Source organism: Meriones unguiculatus, chromosome 9 (genome assembly GCF_030254825.1).
Source record: "Meriones unguiculatus strain TT.TT164.6M chromosome 9, Bangor_MerUng_6.1, whole genome shotgun sequence".
Lineage (NCBI taxonomy): Eukaryota > Metazoa > Chordata > Mammalia > Rodentia > Muridae > Meriones > Meriones unguiculatus.
The window spans coordinates 23,822,238-23,837,437 of NC_083357.1; positions in this window are offsets into that span (position 1 = coordinate 23,822,238).

The window sequence follows — 15,200 nt, forward strand, 5'->3', positions numbered from 1 at the left end:
AAACCCTCCCTGCCTCATTAAACAACCTTACCAGGAAGGAGGAAGTTTAATCTAGAGCTCTCTGGGGAGGAAATGAGGCTAAAGTCTGTTAGGGGCATGAGCAGGGCTGTGCCTGCTTTCTTCCAAACAGAGAAGCTCCAGCCTTCCCAGGTGACGCTTGGGTGTGGGCACAAACAACGTAGGGGTAAAATCCTCCCCTCTGCCCACCACTGCCAACCACATAAAACAGAAAACACTCAACTGTCCAGGGTCTTAGTGAGACTGGGGCAGCGAGCCAGTGAATGAGCCAGTGCGGGCTCTGAGGCCACGTAGGGAAAAGGCAATCTCCTGGATTAAAAGTGAGGGTCCATGGGGAGAGGAGGTGGGGTGGTCGAAAGACTCGGGGTCTGGGTTGGGGCACAGTGAACTAAAGAGTAAAGCTGGAGGTGGAGCAAGGAAGTGGGGGAAAGCACAGTGAGAGCAGTATATGCCATCTCTCTCTCCCTAGCACCCAGGTGCTTTTGGAGGGAGCCAACATCCCTGGGCTTTGTTACCAATGGAGACTTATAGTCTTGTTTTTTAATAATTTTATTTTTTTAATATTAATCACAGGTTATTTACTGAGACTTATAGTCTTTATGTATCTCTTTAGGATGTTGTGGTCCAGAAGGACCTTTGGTCCTCACACACTTGGGCTGGACTGGGGCTTCCCCATCTATTAACCCCATTTCCTCCTCAAAAAGATGTGAGGCTTGTTGGAATGAGAATATTGTGGTGTAAGGTTCAGCAGTTGATCAGGACATAAAGACAAGTGCCAGGAGCTAGTGGCAGGGAAGAGCAGGGAGAAGTAAGTCCCAGGGGCCAAGGGGCTGGCAGGGGCAAGCTATGCGTTTGTGTTCTGTGTGTTCATGCTCCAGCCACACCCCAACCTAGGTAGGTGGCTCTTGGTTCCTCCCTCTTCCTCTTTTTTTCTCCTATCATCCACACCTGCCCTTCAGTATCACCTCAGGTGTCGGGAGGGGGGAGGGTCATACAGCTTCCTTTCCCAAAGCAAATCATTTCAAGTGGTGGCAAGTTATAAACCTATTTAGCAGGCTTCAATGACCTTGGTGACCTTTTCTAGTGAGAGGTAAAGTTGTGAGCAGCGTCTCTGCGGATATAGCCTCAGAGGTGCTGTGACCAGTGACCCGTACGCCTGGTGGCTTCAAACATCTATCTCGTGCTCACCTAGGAACAAGGCGCCAGCAGGACAGGGGCTCATTCGAGAGGCTCCAGAGATGACTTTTCTTCTCCACAGCCAGCACCTTTGACTCTCACTGACCATTTTTAACTCCTTCATCCACCTCATTCCCTCATTCCTTTACTCATCCTCGGCTCCCTCTCCCACCTTGAGCACTACCCCTGGGGTTGTGCTGGGCCCATGTGGGTAGTCTGAATAATCCCGGCTTTCTTCAGAGCAGCAGATGAATAAGTAAATTTAACCTTTGACTATTATTCCCCATTTCCTGGAGACAGTATGCCTTTCCAGGTGGCAGAATTAAGACATGCGCATCTATGGAGTCATTCTACGCAAGCATGCTCCTGATTTATTTTGCATATAGCATTTGCAACATGCTGGAAAAAATATTACTGTTGGACGGGCAGAAAAAGGAGTGTGTGTGTGTGTGTGTGTGTGTGTGTTTCCCCCTGCTCATCATAAAAAGGCATGCAGGCACCCTTATAACAAAAGGCAGATCATCAAGAGAGAACATATTAATATGCACACACATACTGGAGCTATCCACAATTTGAAAATTCAGTCAGAATCTAACATTCTGTTCTCATAGGAACGAGGGAAATGGGTGTGGGGTAGGTGGTACAGGTGAAGAGAGATCTCACTGCAGACACAGGCTCTTATGCCAGGAAGTCTCCCAGGGTATGCTGCCCTGTGGAGTTCATGACAAGCCTCTCTGGGTTTGGTGATGAATTTTGGCCTCCTCTCCCAGGGTTCAACATTCCCATTTATGGGATAGAGTCCCAAGGAGTTTAAGGTAACTGCATTTCCTCTAGAAGAAGCTGTTTCAGAAAGGGACTACCAGCGAGGTATTGTACTCTATACTTCAGGGAGAAGCAAGAGAGTCAAAGGGACCCGGTGTCCAGCTCAGCATGGCAGAGCACCACACTTTGGGGTACGGGTTTCTAAGTCCCACACTGGTAATGTGTCCTGCTGTACTGGAAAGTGAACTCCATACAGTCAGGGGAAGTGTTCACCAGAACGGTGTCGGGGCCTCAGGCAGTGCCTGGTAAAGACTTGGCAAATAACAACTGAAGCACGAGTTCTGGTCACACAGTCGGCATTGGGCAGTCTGGTCACCAGCTGTGGCCCGGTGGAGTTGCATGGTTTTGAGGGTCTACCCTGAGCATTGTCATAGCGACACGGTCTTATTTGTTACATGGTGGCTGTGAGCAGAGTCAGAGCTGTCGCCCTCCAGGCATGCTCAGCTTGCTGCTTGTGGCTGTGGGCAGATGACCCCAAACACAGTGCAATACAAATTCCAAGCCTGCTTAAAACATTGATGGTTTCTTTCCTCTGACCTTTTAAAAATAATTTGATTGATTTGTTCTCAGGCATGAACTTTGAAGATGACAGGGTTGAATTGCAATGCCAAAAGACTAGCCAGGCCTGCAACCTGAACTGAAATGCTCAGCCGACCCCGGCTTGAGATCATAGCATAATATCACCTGTGTGACTGGCTTTTCCAGCGACAGGACAGAGCTGCTCCGTCTTCTCTCTCAGAAGACAGCACAGGGCAAGCAGAGTCAATATCATGTTTGGATATGAGGTTTCCCAGAGCAGGAAGTATTGAAAATGCAACAAGAGGTGTTTGACTATCGGCTCCTCCTTTCCTGCCATCTGCGTCTGTTGCCAAAATATTGCCAGCAGCGGTGAGAAGGTGGGGGAAGTCACCAGCCCCTAGTGTTGCCAAAGGGCTCAGGGCTTTGCCAGCAGCAATCCATATCTCAGGGAAGCTGTTTTAGGGCAAAAATGTACTTGTTTTTATTTAGTTATAAAATCAACATAGTCTCATCACAGAAAGTTTGAAAAACTTTCTTCACCAGTGAGAAGGAAAAATAAACAGGAAATGCCCCTGGGACTGTTACTGTCTTGGCTTGTTTGCTGCCCGGGTGGTATTGGTTTTGTAATGTCTTCCCGCTTATGCCTGAGGTACTCCTCTTCACAGACATCTGTAGCTATGATTTCTCAGCGCACACACTTGCGCATTGTAGAGTGCCATGCTTGGTTTACTCTCTCCAAAACTGGACATTCAGAGTCCTCCGACGTGCGTGCGTGCGTGTGTGTGTGTGTGTGTGTGTGTGTGTGTGTGTATAATATATGAATGTGTAACTAGGAATAATAGAATGGTAGAGTTCAGTGTAGTGGCACATGTCTATAATCCAAGCCCTTGGGAGTACAGGCAGGATGATGAAGAATTCAAAGTCATCCTCAGCTACATATTGAGTTCAAGGCCAGGCTGGGCTACAATGAGACCCAGTCCCAAGAAAATAACAAAAACATTAAAAAAGACATTATTAAATGAGATATACACATTTATAATTCATCTTAACAGCCTCCTATAAAACTGTTAACCTACAACTTGCAAATGGAGAAACTGAGGCACAGAATAGTCAAAAGCAATTTTCCCATGTTGACACAGCTCACAAGTGGAAACAATGAACATTTACACACACACCCCTTCTCTGAGATTACAGACACCAGCAATCAGGACTCCTTTAGCTCACTGCTCTCTTGGATTCTCAGAACACGCAAGCATTTTCTGAACTGAGTTTTTCCTTTCTTTTCTTTCTTCTTTTTTTTTTTTTTTTAATTGTGTACAGTCTTGTGTCCCTGATAGGCAGAATAACTTATCTGAAGGTGACATTTATTTCCCCAGGACCAAACCTCCCCTGGCTAGTCAGAGAGCAAACAGTGCAGCACAGTCACTTTGCATATAGACTGCAGAGTGTGTACTTGTTTCTGTGTGTGAGTGCTCATGCAAGGGAGGAGCACGTATGTAGGCGTCAACAGCTCCCATCTGACCTTCTAGGTGCACAGCCAATGGGAATTGGCCAACCAATGAAATAAATGTCCATTAAACCAATCACTTGAACTTTAATCTTTGAGACTGGAGCCTGGTCTAAGCCAGGGTTTCTTCGTGATCACTTCAGCACCCAACTGGCAGCATTTCCCACAGTACCCATGGGCTTTGGTAACAAGGGAAACCAGTGAAAATGGCATTGGATGTCAAAAAACTGTCAACGCAAAAACTTAGTCAACCCTTTTCCTCAAAGGGAATAAAAGACCTTATACTGAAGACAAATATGAATGATTATACCCAGAACACTGATTTGGGCTCCCCAAAGTTCTACGTTGAATGTAACAGTTTTCCGAAGCTTTTGTAGGAACAAAAGAAAGAAACTAGTGCTTACAGCAAAGCTAGAAAGCCTTGGCTATAGGCTTCGGATGTTCTTTGGAGACATTAGTGGAAGGTAGAGGTCTGTTTGGACACTCAAAAATAGACTTTTACCCGTTGGCCACAGGTTATCAAGCCAAGCACAGGTGTGGTCACTAAGTAGTTACTTAGAAGGTTAAGATGGCACAAGATAATTTATCTCTGGACCTGTAACCTCCCAACTCTGAGGACTTCTGTTCATAAATGGTGTCTCTTGGAGGTGGCTCTCTCTCTCTCTCTCTTCTCTCCTCTTTCTGTCTCACCTGCTCCCATGCCTGCCTTCTCTTTCATGCTGGGGATAGAACTCAGGACTGTGTGGCCAGCACACCAACATCCCACTGCTGAGCTACACCCTCTGGCAGAAATGTAATGTTCTTTTTGATATTTCTCTCCCTTCTGCTACAGTTAACAGAGACCACTGTATAATCAGATTGCTGTCAACCCTACATTCCTTCTCTACCCTCCTTTCTCTCTTTTCCAGATTCCCCATTCGCTAAGCTCTCCTGGGTGTGAATGTAGATTTAACATGCAGTAATGTTCTCTGAGTGTGGACTGAACTAAGTTTCCCACGTCACCGCCTTTCTAGGCTTTGGAGGGTGCTGAAGCCCTGAAGAGGAAGCAGCTAATCTTTATGACCAAGTTATAGGTTTTAAAATTTGCAGTTCGTACCTATTGCTCTTTCACTGCACCAGGAAGTGTTTTCCCTTCCTAGCCTCTAGGTCTATGGGTTGGCTGGAATCTATACCTCTGGCAATGGAGTCTAACATACAAAAGGCAGAGAAGCAAGGTGGGCGAACTAGATTTTTCGTTCTAGAAGGTTGGCCTTGTGTCAGGGCCCCATCAGGGATGTGATGGGCAGGCTTTATTCCTGCTCAAAGCAGGTGCATGTGGCATAATTTGGGGGTTTACTTCTCTGGTTCTCTCTAGACACTGTAGTGATTGAGAAAGGAGGCTGGCACTTGGGTTTAACCAGTCCCTACAGCATTCAGCTTTCTGGGTGTTTCTCAGCAAAGCATATTTAATGGACACATTTCCTGGGCTAGAAACCAGGTAGGACCTTCAAAAACACAACAGAAAGAAAAAAATATACCTATCTGTTTCCTGATATAGCTCCGGGTTGACACCACCAGATGACTCTGCCATCTGTTTCTTTGCTCTCCTTTCTCCTTCCTTCTCTCCCTTACTCTGTCTCCTGTCACCTATCCTTAGACTGATAGCATTTCCCCTGTATTAGTGTTTTCTATTTTTCAGGTTTCAGTTATCCATAGTCAACTTTGGACTTACCATATTACATGGAAGCATACTAAGAAAGAGTAAGGGTAGATGGATAGAGAAACCACAGTTAAATAACATTTCATCACAGTGTATTGTTATAACTGCTCCTTGTTCTTAGTAACTGTGCCTGGAGAGGAAGTAGCTCTTCTTCCTCATGTGTAAGACAAAAACATTCAGTAGATAGGATGTGCTGCTCTCCAGGATTTAGGTGTCTCTGATGGTCTTGGTATGTAGCTCTTCTCGATAAGAGTGGACTTCTATAATAGGCACTCAAAATTTTTGGAAAACAAAGTCTTCCTGATAGTTGAAGGAAACAATTTATTTCTTAAGAAATATGAAAATAAGGAAGAATTTTGTTTCTGGTTCTTCCATGTGTTGTTGTCATCATTGTCATGGTGAACATTGGAAGAGGACTTACTCTCCGTGATTCCCTCCATGCCCACATTTCCTCTTCCCCAAGATGCCTAAGAAAACCTCAGCCTCACCTGTTGGTCATCTAGGAGTGCAGGTTCTGAACTTGTGTGAACAAGTCACTCTCTCTCTTTGAGCCTCAGTCCTCTACGCACAGAGAAGATGATGGGAAAGAGTCCTTCCCGATGTCATGATGGGCAGCCTGCATCCTCAGATGAGATGATGGAGGATGGAGGTAACACATACAGCTCAGTGCTCTTCATTGTAAACCCCACACAGCCAATTGACTCAACTGACCCTCGGCTGTTCCTCAGTTCCAACTTGTGAGAGCCAACTGATTGTGATTTGACAAAGTTAAGCTTTGAGTTTATATTTGCTTAGTTTCTGACTCAGCAGAGAAGTCTGTCAGGTCACCAAATGACTGAGTCTAATGCTGTCACATTGCTATTTTTATGTTAATGTGTCAGGTGACAGTAGAGCAAGAAAGATACGTGCCAAAGTGACTTTGCTAACTCAGGTTAACAGGTTTTTTTTTTCATAGTTATTTTTAAATTTTTTTAAATTTAAGTTTATTTACTTTACATCCCAAGGTTCCCCTCTTTCCTCTCCTCCCAGTGCACCCCTCCAGGTTAACAGTTTTTCAATATTCCTGCCGTAATTTTTTGGAGACAGGATCTTACTGTGTATCTCACATTGGCCTCAGATGCACCTCTCTCCTATTTCAGCCTTCCGGGTGCTGTGATCACAGGTCTGTGCCACTGTACCCAGCTCCCTCAAATTATGATTGTGTTTTCAACACAATGGTTTTCATCATAGCAGAGATTTAGACTTAATCTGTATTATTAACATTTATCTAGTACTTTCTTCTTTAAAGTTTAGACCACCAGGCAACAACGGAGCAATCTGAGTTGCAGTGTCTCCAGTTCTCACAGTAGGACATACACACAGTGCATACAGTTTCAAGCTGCCATCATTAACTTTTTAAGTATGCGGTTGGGAAGAGATGGGAGGTACCATTCTATAGACACAACATACTCATGTCAAGTTGGGAAGAACCAACTTGACAAATTGCAGACAAATAATAAGATCTGATGGGTATTGAGTATGCATTACCTTTTAAATATATACATATGTAAATATATACATATACATGTATGTATATATACATATATATATTTATATATAATATATATATATTTACATATACACTTAAATACTTTAACTCATAATAGTGGTGTGCTTTCTAACTGGATCTGGAGATTTCTGGACTTTCAGCAGTTACCTGTTGTGACCCAGGTATAATACAAGCACACTTTCAGGTACCAGGCTGAGAAGGGTTTTATCCTTCTCTGGCCATGGTCTTTTCACAGTATCTACCCTGGCAGCCTTTGAAGGCACGATTAATGAAGAAAAGTGCATTCCTGTATGCTGCCTGCCTCCTCTTTTGTAACCTCCTAAAGGAATGGCTTGTTTCACTCATCTGTGAGTTCTTAGTCTTCAACACAGGGCCTGACACATAGTAGATTCTTCATATACTGATGAATGGGTAAGTTTTAGAGTATAGGGAGTAACCAAAATCTCTGTGTGGCAACAGAGATGGCTTCCCATTACAAGTAAGATGTTACAAAGTGAGGCCATTGCAGTGTTACTTACTGTTTCATCTCTTACTATTTCTATTCTTCCCCTGGAAAAAGATTATAGTCAATATTAGTTGTCTATCGCTCCATGGCAATTACTATTTTCTTAAAAAATACTTTTGTGTATATCTGATGCACAGTGTGCTCTCTCCGTGTGCCAGGATGTACATCTGGAGGTCAGAGGGCAGCTTTGCTGAGTAGGTTCGCTCCTTCACATTTACATGGGCTCTGAAAGTAGAACACAGGTCTCTTCTTTCGGGCTTTCACAGTGTGTTATTTTACCCACTGGCCTCACAAACTGTCATTCTTAGTCGTTTAAAAGATCACACGTTATTACCTCATAGTTTCCTGAGTCAGGCACACTCTCACTGGACCTCCTACTTAGTGCTTCTCAAGGCTGTGATCAGGCATTAGTCAGGTTGAGTTCTCTCTGGAGGCTTACCCATGGGACAGTTTATTTCCAAATTCATTCATGTTGTGGGAAAGGCTAACACATCTTGCAGTGTGACTGAAGGTCCCAGATGTCTACTGGCTGCCCAGGATGGAGAGGCTGGGGCTTTAGCTCTCTGCCGGGTAGGTTCTGAGGCATGGCTGCTCACTTTGCCCAATAGCAAGCAGCATCTCTCAATGTAGGGAGGGTGCAGTCCCCCATTTAAGGGCGTTCAGCCAACTAATACAGTCCCACTGAGCATGGTCTCTTTTCTGATTAAGTCCAAATAAACTGATATGAAGTATTAAATAAAAAAAATCCCTCCGGCTTTTCCCTATACCAGAAGCCAAAGTTCCCACCTGCACCCAGGGGAGGAGGTTATGTTTGATAGGAGATGGAAGTCATTGGAAGTTACCTTGAGGTCTGCCATGTCACTTGGTATCAATAGCTTTAGCTCTTGACAGAGCCACCTAGGCATCCCCACATATTCTTAGAACACTTTGTCCTTGTTGGTTGACTGATTTCTATGTTAGTGTTTATCTGATGCTGATGCTAGAGGCCAAGTGCTTTCACTGGTGCCTAGAATGTTTACAAGAACCCAAATGTCTTTTTGCTTTCTGGGAAAGTCAAAAGTGAGTGTCCTATGACATCCTGAAGCCATAGGAAAGGAAGAGATTACAAACAGTAAATGCCTCAGGGCAGGAATGAAGGCCACATGGCAGCTGGATCATTTGACATCATCTGGGGACAAGAGGAGGTTGTAGGAGGATGACATAATGGAAGTCTGGCTTAGGAACTAGTCTAGATCTTCTCTAGGACCCATTGTAGTACTAGACAGGCAGGAGAGTCTTATCTACTTTTATAGATCTCTCACACAAAAGATTGTATAATTTAAGGAAGACTTTAAAAGCAGTAACTTTGAGGTTGGGGACTAAAGAAGGAAAATCCCAGCCACTCTTTTTTAAAAAATTATTACAATTTATTCACTTTGTATCCTGGCTGTAGCCCTCTCCCTCATCTCATCCCAGTCCCACCCTCCCTTCCTCTTCTCCCCATGCCCCTCCCCTAGACCACTGAGAGGGGAGGTCCTCCTCTTCTACTATTTGACCCTAGCCTATCCTGTACAGAGACTGATGCTCCAACCAAGAACCATGCATGGAGAGGATATAGCCTATAAGCAGCCTAGTCTACATGTGGGTTCCCTAGTAAGGGGAGCAGTGGCTGTCTCTAAGATGGACTCAGTGGCTGGCTCTTTGATCACATTCCCCTGGCAGGGACAGCCTTGCCAGGCCATAGAGGAAGAGGATGCAGCCAGTCCTGATGATCCCAGTCACTCTTAATGTAGCAGGGAGAGAACATTCTAGATGCAAAGATAGAATTCTAAGTTTTAGCCTGGGAAAATTCTTGGTTATAGTATAGCAAGTGAGAAGAGTGCTGGTGAAGAGGCCAGGGTACAGTGAAGACATATTTGGGAGAAAGAGCTCAGAGTTGGTTGACTGATCCTGGAAGATGTGGGAATGATGTTTATTGTATCAAATATGACTTAGATTATCACATGAGAGCTGGTAGAGCCTGCAGGTCCTGAGATGGCCTACAAACCGCTATGTCCCCAGAATCATCCTTTGGTAAGAAACAGTGGCATGCTGGCAAAGAGGTTCCCATTCATTTCTCTCAAAGCCCTCATTAGTAGTATTTATTGACTCCTATGTTGCCATTATTCTCACTGTGGCCAATGCCAAGCTATCAATCAGTTCTCAATAATATTGAAGAACGAGCTATTATGAGCTGGTGAAGAATCTCTCTCCAGTATAGAAAGCCATCAGAAGGTCTCATCACATCCTGTCTTGGGAACACTGGCCAGAAGGTGACATTGACACTTAAGCATCCTTTCTCTACACTGTCACTTCTCTACATTGTTTCTTTGTATTTCTCCACAGCTACCTCAAGTGGAAACACAAGGAGAAACAGTCTCCTATTGCTGACTGCTCTCAGGGCTTAATGATTCATAGGCTTAATGACAGTTGTCTAATTATGTCTTAGGAGCTCATTCTGAGCTGATAGATACATTAATAAAATTAATTGGTCATTATAAAGCATTTTGGAAAACCAGTGTCATAAGAAACCTTAATCTGGAGAGCATGTCTAGCAGAGCCTGAAGAAGAATGGAATCTGATATAGGCCAGGAACGAGCAAAGAGTAGCGCCTGCCTCATTACTGTGCAGCCTACTCTCCTGACTCTGTTGGATAATGCCATTTGGAAACCTCATTTTTAAGGCATCCTAAGTTAGAAGTGTCAGCATGCGCTGCAAGTCAGCGCCTGGATCTCCCCATTCCAGATGAAGATGCTCTTTATTTGTGTGTGTGTGTATCTGTATGTTTACACAGATGTGCGTGCACATGTGTGAAGGCCTGACATTTACGTCAGCTTTGCTTCTTGATTACTCTCCATTTTATTTTTCGAGGCAGGAGCTCTCCAGCGAGAGTGCATAGATTCCAGCTGGTCTAGGTAACTAGCGTATCCCACGGATCTTCAGCCCTTGTCCTCGGAGGCCTGGAATTACAGGCAGCTGTTACCCCTGGCCAGTTTTCTGGAGACCTGAACTTGGGTTCCTCTACCTGTGCAAGCAAGCACTTATCCACTGAGGCATCTTTTCAACCAAAGGCAGCATTTCTATGGTGGGGAGACGGAGGTATGGAGAGGAATGATAACCAACAGAAAGACAGCCTGTGAATGGAGGGGATGGGCTCTGCTTGCTGGGAGACTTTACTAAACAGATCTTGATCTGTCCCTTTAGGTTGTCTGTAAACATTGCCCAGGGGCACACACACAGTGGGTGCTTACACTATCTTCCATGGTATAATATCAAAAAACAACTTGGTTGGGTGGGGCTGGCCAGGTAAATCTTCACTTTCATTCTCTTATCACAGACCGTACAAAACCTGCCTGATTTTTGCTCAGAAAGATCCCAATGCTTTCATCACAGTCCTTGCCTTCCCCTTTTCATCCTGCTCAAACCTTCCCAGTCTTAGCCTCTAACTAAATTCCACCTGCCACTCATGTACAAACACATCCTGGCTCAGCTGCATCCATTCTGGGAAGCCTGTCAGCTGTTTCGGAAGTGGTTTAGTGAGGGATCTGGTTCCCTTGGCTGGCTGCCCAACAGCCCAGCGAAGAGAGAACACACTTGAGTTTCCAGCCCTCGGAAACTTCCCACTCATGCTACCACTGCCTCAGCATTTTGCCTGTTGCAGCCTATTCCTCAGGGCTGTTGACAGGTAGAATTTTCTGTCACTGACAGACCAGTATGAATGTGTAAATTTAGCCCTTGGCTCTGAGCAGAAAGAGGGTACTCAGAGCAGGGGCCCCACAGTTTTCCGAAAGGGGCTGATGTGTTGTCATACTGATTAAAGTATGGCCTTGAATGTCAGGTCAAATAGGGGCTCCTGTGTACTCCCCTGCAAGAGGTTAGGGCAGAGAGCAGATGAGATCTTAGGGAAGAAGGAAGCAGAATGAACATCCAAAGAGATCTTTGTCTTAAATGGTGACTGAAAATTTGCTCGGGACTCAGGGCTGCAGGCTACCCTAGGCTGGAGTCTGGACCACCAGCCATGATGTACTTAGAGCTAAGTCTGTGACCTTACTGGCCCCACCTGGGTTCCGGCACCACTGTCCTTATCTTCGCTCTGCTATTCCTTAGTTTTCTCACTTGTCCTGGTCTTTTCTATACTGAAGGTGCTGTGTATTTGGAGAATTCTGTGGGTTTAGCTTTGGCTGAGGCCTCTGCGGAGCCTTGTTGGCCTTCCTAGTTTAGAATTCAGGAGGGGATGGTCTCTGTTGTCTGATTCCTGTGGACAGTGGATAAACTGCTCGACACAGAATTTTTGGTGCTCCTGGGAGTCCAGAAGGGGATGTTGCAGCCTGGGTCACTGTAAAACTAACACCTAACATCTTCACTTGTTCATCTATCCACCCCTGGATGGCCTGTTCTTAAACTCCTTCGTAGATGAGTATTTCTTTCCTTTTGTGCTTAATGTTGCCTTCGGTCACTCTGGGCCTCCTTCTTCACCTTCGACACCCTTGTCCTCACCTGTGGAAGAGGACTTTGCTCTGAGAAGAGCTTGTGTCCAATGTAATCTACACAAAAGATAGACACTGAAGAAGAAAGGGAGAAAGGCTGAGCTGAAAAGGACACGTTGAAATATGGTGTGTAGGGCTGGAGATGAGGGTGGGTGTGGCTAAGTCTCTGAGGCCAGAGGTTTAGGCTGTTGAAGAGGCTGAATCTGGGGCGAGACAAGCTGGGAAGGGAGAAGTATTTCACCAATAAACTGGCTACCTCTGAGAAACATAAGTATAAAATAGAATTAAAAGCCCTTCTCTTTGAAGCTGGACTTTTATTTGAAGATGCCTTTGCAGAGATTGAGAGCTTCTGAAGGCATCGAAGTTGAACGACACCCGCTGCCTCTTGTGGAAGAACCATTTTGGACTCAGAATGAGGGACTGAGGATCTGGTCAGGAGGCCCTTGTGGAATTCAATGAGGCTCTGGTCCAGATTAATGTTTTAGCATTCTGCTGGGCTGAGCCTGTTTGCTCTTTGAAATTCTGTGTGTTGAGTATACTGGGAAGTTTATTTCTAGCACTTGAGTGAAGGGCATGAGAAGTGTCTCTTCTTCTTCCCTGTCTTTGGAAGAGTTTGGGAACTGAATGGGTCCTAAGTCTGAAGTCAACTGCTTTGGGAGAGTCCGGATTATGCTTTGAGGATGCATTTCCTGGGGCGGGGTGGGGGGAGGGAAGGGGGCGGGGAAGCTCAGTGTGGTAGACCCATCACACTGGCTCCAGATGGTCTTTGTCCAGTTTCCCTACTCTGTAGACACTCAGGGTCACCAAAATGATTCTTTTTTATGTTTTTTTTAAATTTATTTATTTTTATTTATTACAGTTTATTCACTTTGTATCCCAGCTGTAGGCCCCTCCCCACCCCCTCCCAATCCCATTCTCCCTCCCTCTTCTTCTCCTATGCCCCTTCCCTAGTCCAATGATAGGGGCAGTCCTCCTCCCCTTCCATCTGACCCTAGTCTATCAGGTCTCATCAGGACTGGCTTCTTTGTTTTCATCTGTGGACTGGTAAGACTGCTTCCCCCTCAGGTGGAGGTGATCAAAGAGCCCATGAGTTTATGTCAGAGACAGTCCCTGTTCCTATTATTGGGAAACCCTCTTGGACACTTAGCTGCCATGGGCTACTTCTGTGCAGGGGTTCTAAGTTATCTCCATGCATGGTCCTTGTTTGGAGTACCAGTCTCAGAAAAGACCCCTGGGCCCAGATTTTTTGGTTCTGTTGCTCTCCAAAATGATTTTTACAATGGTTACGTGACCTACATACATACAGTGTGTCAGTGCATCAACTTGGTTACCTTAACTTATCCCTGTACTTGGGTGAAAAATATTACTCAGAGAAATTGTCAAATGCAGCTGTGTGTGTGTGTGTATGTGTGTGTGTGTGTGTGTGTGTGTGTCTGGTGTGTTCGACAGGGTTTCATGTAGCTCAGGCTGGCCTCAACTATATGCCTGAGGAATGATACTGAACTTCTGATATTTCTGCTTCCATCTCCCTAGTGCTGAGATTACAGACATGGATCACCATAGCTGGCTTATGTGGTTTGAATTTGGAGACTTTGTGCCTGGTAGGCAATCATTTAATCAACTGAGCTGTATCCTAAGCCAGTAGTTCTGTCTTTACAGAAGGTTTACAGTTCACCTTCTCTCACCTGTGTGTGTATATCTCATATACCAGCAAAAATGACAAGCTCTCAGCAGATGGACAAACAGACTGAATATCAGTGTCTTGGTTAGTTTTATGTCAACTTATGACACAAAGTAGAGTCATCAGAGAGAAGGGAGCCTTAATTGAGAAAATGCCTTCTTAAGACCAAGCTGTAGGCAAACGTAGGTCCTGCTTCAGATGCTGTCCTGACTTCCTTTGGTGATGAACTGTGATGCGGAAGTGTAAGCTGAACAAACTCTTTCCTCCTCAAGACGCTTTGCTCAATGGTATTTTAGCATAGCAACAGCAAACCCAAGATAGACAATGATCTCTCTCTGCTTACTAGTAATTCAACCCTTTTGTTTACCTTTAGTTTTTAACACATCTTTTAATATTTTGGTCATATTTTCTCTTGTCTTTATATTGTAAATGTGTGCATACAACTCTGGAGTTCTCTGGACTGCTATCTACTGAAAGGTATGGCTTCATTTGCTTTTCCCTTTCAGATGTTATAGTAATAATTTAGGAGTGTAAGTTTTGGGACCAGGGACCTGGGAGCAAATACCAGCTTTGTTGTTTATTTTTTATTGTTTACATATAAACTTACTATGTAGCCCAGCATGGCTTCAAACTCATGATTTGCTTGGCTAGGTGTCCCGATTGCTGGAAATCACATATCTGCCATTGTGTTCCAGCATTCAGCTTGGATTTTGAATAGCCCTGGGTGCAATTATTTAACATTATTTCAGCTCTCAAGTTCATGGGAATATACTAACTTTGTTTGTGAGCTTGTTGCTAAATACAGGGCCAAGGATCAGTAAACAGAACCCAATACACGCTGGAGAGTGATCATGGTTCCTGACTTACAGAAAGCACAGAGAAGTGAGAAGAGTTGCTTGTAGTAATGCTCCTCCATTTCTGGACTTTCCAGCACACAAGGCTGTCTGGCATTCCCCTAGAAAGACAGGTGTCCATGCACACCTAGCCACGAAACACGTCACAAGGTGCTGGTGTAATGAGGTTCCTCCTTCCATGCTTTCCAATGGATGAAATACAGCGTCAAGGGATAGATACAGTTTCCCTCTCCCTGCCTCCACCCAGCGGATAAAACTTGTTCACTATTTCCTATCCAGCTGACCTATCCGGTGCTTGGTGGGGACCGACTTCGTGCACTGTTGAAACCAAACACCATTGTCTCCTTTTCTCCCCCCTACCTCTG